At 43.2% G+C, this 6,068-nt stretch overlaps 1 protein-coding gene across 1 annotated transcript in view; it reads right to left on the reverse strand.

Annotated features, from left to right (window-relative positions):
* The window catches only part of cntn3b (contactin 3b), a 56,963-nt gene extending 51,274 nt beyond the window's left edge, over positions 1–5,689 (reverse strand). The window contains exon 1 of the mRNA XM_035153144.2: positions 5,233–5,689. The gene's annotated coding sequence lies outside the window, so the exon portion shown is untranslated. The remainder of the gene's footprint in view (positions 1–5,232) is intronic.
* Between the last annotated feature and the right edge of the window lie 379 nt (positions 5,690–6,068).

Genomic DNA, 6,068 nt, shown 5'->3' on the forward strand with positions numbered 1-6,068 from the left:
TCTAGAGTCTCTAGACACTGTGAATGAATTCTTCTATTCTTCTGAAGAGAAGACTTGTGTATGGTGGTGAGGATGTTAGCATACTTTATAAAATGCAACTAACTGACAGTTATAATGTTAGCTTGCCACCAAAGTGAGGCAGAACAGGCACTGCAAATACATAGAGCAAATATAACATTAAGAAGTTCAAATTATTTCAACTAATTTAAATATTGAAAAAGTGACGACAACCCTGTTAAATACTCCCGAACTATAGACTGGCTTCTTTCTATAGTGAAGGAATGTGGAGGAAGGCACAGAGCTGTTGACCGAGCTGAGGTCAGGTTAGGAATAAAGTGTCTTCATTACTTAAGCAGATGAGTGATTACTAGGGATATGGAACTCCATCAGTGATGCTTATTAGAAGCACATCTTAATGTATCGCCAACCATTCAAAAATCTACTTTAAAGATACATCTGAAGCTCCTACCAAATACATATGATACAATTCATCTATATTATGATGCGAATGTGATTTGACACCATTTCAGTCAACACAAAGGGATTTTACCATGATATGATTTGATCCAAAAGACTATGATGCAATGCAGTCTAAACTGGTACTGATTGATTGATTTATATTTTTTTAGGTTCTTCCTAAAACAGACAGCAAATCCTAGATTAAACCCCAAAAAATTGTTTTACTTCACATATATGTTTCTCGAGTACTGCAGCTCAGTAAGCTTCACATTTATGCTCTTTCTTTTTGACTTCTAAAACAACTCTTGGCCCTTTCACAAACCTTTTCACAAGTTCTTTGTTGAGCCAAAAATAAAGAAGTCTTTGACAAAAGATAAAACAAAAGCAGGCCTGGACTTTGCCTTAGACCGCTCATTCTTTCCAGCAAACCATAGGGAAATGTGAAATAATACGTAATGAGTAATTAATTAAACATTTAAAGGACCTATTAAGGGTTATGATAGAAAGAATGTGTTACAGTTGAAAAGCATTATGGGAATTGTGTAACACAGCGATTTAGGAGTTAGACCTAAAAAAGGAACTACAAGTCAGGACGTCTCAATCTCTGTTGCATGGATTTGATCTATAAAAATCTCATTATCACATCATATATAATTTCCATATAATTCCTTCATTATCTCTCTCTGTCATAAACCAGTATTGGCAATGCACTGGCCTATGATGACCAGCAAAAGAAAACTATTAAACTTTTGTCTGGCATTTTGCTCAACATTCTTCATATCAAAACATAATGATTATACGCTTGATAGATTTGATCCACATCACTCACTTCACATACCTGTCATTATCACAGGGAATGATTTGCTCCATCAGATATCCCATCTACCCACTGATCAATGACCTAAATGGCCATTAAAACTTTTCTACTGTGGAAGTGGAACCGGGAGCAGTAAGACTGTAATTGCAGTATCAGTGGCACAGGAGGGGCTTTGCTCAAGCTATGACCTACATCACAGTAAGTGGAAAGTGATACGCCTCTCAGGATTAAGAATTCAACCCAGCCCCTCATCCTTACAAGACAACCCTGTTGTGCGGATTAACCCAAGGGCTATCTTTGGAATTCTTGAAACGGACCTAAATACTAACCACTCGCTTGTTTTGCTAACATGTAACTAGAGGATCAGGGCAGTGATTTCCAAAGCATGGCTACATAATCTGGGAAGCGCAGGGAGGAAATCGTCCCATTGGCCTGATCATAACTTATTGGCCAGTGTCGACTCGACTGTGCCGGTGCCAGTAATTGTTCCTCATCTCATGCAGTTGCAGACGCAGCGAGATCCGGAGTGGATTTCCTTGTGTCTTTCAAAATTTAGGGGATGCTTTGTCACTCTAAAAACCCATCACGTTGGATTACACAGTGTGAGATTCTAGTAGAGCCCCCCCCCCAAAAAAAATGTGTGCTGCATTTTTCACTGTGAGTACAGTATTAACTTCCATCCTCTTTCCGGAGGATCCGACTTCGTCATCTCAACCCGTCAGTCCGAAAAGCCTCCAGATTGTGAGAGGAAAAGCTCCACGAAAAAAGACTTTCTTTGCGAGTTGAGTTTTACACAGCTCACGGAACAGTGTCTCTGCTGAAATGATGGATGTTTGTCCCTGAGCACAGCTTCATTCTGCAGCCTGTAAAACCTGCAGTGACATTTTCATTCCAGAGCGTTTTCTTTGTGTATTTATTTCTGAATTAATCGTTCATTAAAAGGCGCAGTATTTGCCAGTGTTTCCAGCCATTTTGCATGGAGGATGTGTCACCATGACTTGAGAAATCTCATTTTCAGTGGCCCTCTGAGGAGAGCTTAAGGGTCTCCGGGTGCTCCAATAGCCATTTCATGCAGTTAAAACGTATAATTCTGGGGAAAACACAGAGCAGATGTCTTGAAATGTTTTGACCTTCAAGGAGCTGCCATTGTCGAACCGTGCCGACACTTTAGCAAATCCAAAAGACAAACTTTTCCCTGGACACAGAAATCACAGAAAACAACTCCCTCCGGGCTTTTTTTTGCCATCGAGGTGAGGAGGCATTTTCTGTCTTGGACTTTCGCAACTGAGCAAAAGATTGCTCTGCCAAATGTAATGAGGCATCACTCTCCCCTCTCCTCCACAGAAGCTAAACCTAATGGAAATCATTGGCTAAACACATTCCAGAGTAAATGAGACGACTTCTTGGTTAGTGGGGCTGTTGTTTGGCACATAATTGATAGGAAAGGTGGTTAAAGGCATCCATTTCCCCCCCCGAGGGCAGCATAATTGCAAAAAGAATCTGATAAAGGAGGGAAGGAAAGGAGAGAGCTGCTATCATAAGGGTGTTCCTGCTCACGGTCTTTATTCAGATCACACGCGGGCATCGGCAACACAGAGCTTGGAGATCCACCTCCCAGATCATGCCAAGAAAGAAAAAAATCCAGTCTGTCAAAACTGAACGCCAGTGGCACAGCAGGTATGAATTCACTACAGTCTGTGATGCATTCATTTCCATTTAGTGATTGTCTTTATGACTATCTGCAGCCATATCCATTAAGTCATTCAGAGAGAGAACCTGGGAGACAAGGATCCGCCACCAGGGACAGACTCAATCTCAATGAACAGCTGCTCTGCGCTTTTGTCAGCGAACAAGGAATTCACAATCAACTGTGCACTGATACCTCCTAATTTACTCCGAATGACTGAAGACCTGCACAAGTCAATTTTGCGCGAGGCAGGGAGAGTAAAAATAAATAAAATAAACGAATAAGGTGAGTAACAAATGAACGCAGAGCTTAACTGCGTCTGTGATTCACAGCTTAGGTCGCAGCCGAAATACTTGCAAAATGAAACGCGAGGAAGCAAAGAATGAGGAGTAATTGTTTGGCACTGATTGTGCCATAACACTGCATTAGGCCTCTCTGAAGGTGAGTGAATGAGCAATGCTTCCCATGGCAAATAATGCATTAAGGGTTGCGAGAAAAAAAGGCATTTCATGTAATTGCCCCGCTTCAAACCCAATCCCAACAGCTGCTACTTTAACATTCATGAAAGAATTGGATAAATGCAATTTTGTCTCTCGAGATGTTTCTTCCATTTCATTATGAGCAAGAGCCTTGCAGGCTAGAAAAAAAACGAAGTAGCCACATAACCTGCGAAAGACGTGTCACGCTGTGCACGTCTGAATAAGACAGTATGATTAGAGCAGTGACTAAGGTCAGGTTTGGATGCTGGAAGACAAAATATGAGAGGGAGCGGCACATGCGTAAAATACAGTATGTCTACTCATGAAAAGCACAGACACCACAATTAATTAGCTTTTTATACAAAGTACATAAAAACTGTAATTTCACATTTTGTCATATTTAACTGTTTACCACAGTCTATAGCCAAACATCTGGACAGGAGCTCTCTGCAGACATCATACAGATGTGTATTTTCATGCGAAAAAATCAATGAATCCCTGGAAGACAGCAGGACGCCCCCAGTGACTCCCTCTGCGATGTTAAACACGGCTGCATCCCTCAGCTGCTGCCTAACGCAGGGGCAGGAGAGTAAGTGCACTTAAAAGAGCGGGGGAGCAGCGATCCATTTCTCAACCCCCATCATCAGCCACGCACATCCCCAGACCCACATCCCCGATACAGCCGCAAACACATGACTGGAGGTCAAGGATGAGGAGCAGCAGACACTCAGGAAGCCTCTTTACATTTTCTTGTTTTCCTCCCCTCTGCCATTCAATCCAATTCCGAGCCTTTTCCAAAGAAGAAACTGTGCAGTACAATGCAATTTCCACTCTGCATCAATCAAAAGGGGTTTTCAACAGTACAAACTCATCCACATGCTGGTTGTTGCCTTGTTATAGGATAATTCACTGCCTGACTTCAAAAGATGTGTTCCACCTCTCATTTGGCTAATATGTGCAAAGGATCTATAAATAAACATGAATAGAAGGGGGGGGGGACGATTAAAATCCCAGATGAATACCAGGATACTTTGTAGATGAAGCAGTCTGAGCGTTTCTCTCTCATTGTTCTATCTTTGTACAGTCTGCGTGGAAGGAAAAAGAAGACGAGAGACCGCTGGTGGCCAAATATTTGGCTTTCCAGAAAAAAAAGTGAGCTGTTAATTTCTTTTAATGACACTCCCCAGTAGGCTGCAACTGTCATAATCCTGTGAGGGTCTTTAGTGGGGGGGGGGGAAGCTGCACAAATATCAGAATGGTATAACGTTAGAGGTCATTTAGACACAATTAAATGACCATTAAGAAAATCCACATGAGCTCAGGCCCCTGCTCCCTCTGCAGAGACTCTGATAATTGCCCTAAAACAAGTTGGAGAGAGAGAGGGGGGGATCCTGATGCTGTTGCTCTGTGTGGCTGAGCAGAGCAGCACCATATGGACTTCGTCCTAGACGAGGGAAATGAGCCCCAACAGTAGAAATCCCAGTAGGACCGTGCAAACCATTTGAGGCTCGACTAGAAACGCACTCATCAGCATCGTGCACGTGTGACCACTGGCATGACGCACACTGTGCCTCTGTGCACCCTTTGGGAGAATACGATAAAGACATCTCCCCACGGGGATGAGGCTTATTCTAATTTATTTTATTTCATCCTGTGTTAAATTAAGTCATAGTGGGGTTTTTTCTCTCTCTCTTTGCAAAGCACATGCAGCAAACTTAACGGAACACACATGAAAAATCCAGGAAAATAACGCGCAGGAGTGCGTGACCATTGGCTGAGCGGACACTTACTTGTTCTACGGGATGCGCTGTTTTTTCCTCTTCATGAAACTGCTCTGATTGTAAATCCCACTCTCCTCTGCAGACGTGTGAGACCTGGACCTAGTGAGCGGGGAACATCTCCCACCGCAACTCTTGCCTTTTCGGGAGCCAGAGGAGAGGAAGAGGAGATTGGCTCTGTGCTCCGGCTCCAGCGTTCGCGCTCCTCTGCACTTAATTTCTGCTCCTTCCAAGTGCGTCTTCTTTAAAAAATATATATATAAAACACTGCCTCGGTAAATTCCACAATAAGAAAGAGTGTCTGTGCTGTGCTGGTTTTCGCGGGGCGACGAGGCGCGCTCACACCGGGACGTTTCCTCGACCTCCTCGGATTACTCTCCTCCACCAAGACGCTGCCAAGACGCGCGGAGAGGACGAGCACAGCGGTGCCTCTGAGCGGAGACTCAACATTGTGCGCATCCCCGGGCTCTTTTCTCTTTCTGCGCAGGAAAGAAGCGCCCACTGGTGACGCGTGAAAACACCCATCGCATGCACAGTAATGCGCCACCAGCCTATGGGCACCTGCCATTCCTCCGCCTTCGGTGCGTGCACGTTTGATCGTGAGGATGAGCAGAGATCAAGAAGACATTTCTCACATTTATTGTAAATGAACCCAGTTGGATTAAGGAACTGAGCCTTGGTTCAACATTTAAAAAATGCACTCAATTTTAACGACACAAAATATGTCAGTGAGAGGTTTTTCAAGAATATTTGTGGTTTAGGGAATTTGCAGTAGATTTGGGGAATTTAGGCAGAAGAGAAGATGGATTCTTTCAACAAAAAAAAATAATAAAGAGAGAAAAAGTGAT

Source organism: Hippoglossus stenolepis, chromosome 3, assembly GCF_022539355.2.
Source record: "Hippoglossus stenolepis isolate QCI-W04-F060 chromosome 3, HSTE1.2, whole genome shotgun sequence".
In the NCBI taxonomy this organism is placed as follows: Eukaryota; Metazoa; Chordata; class Actinopteri; order Pleuronectiformes; family Pleuronectidae; genus Hippoglossus; species Hippoglossus stenolepis.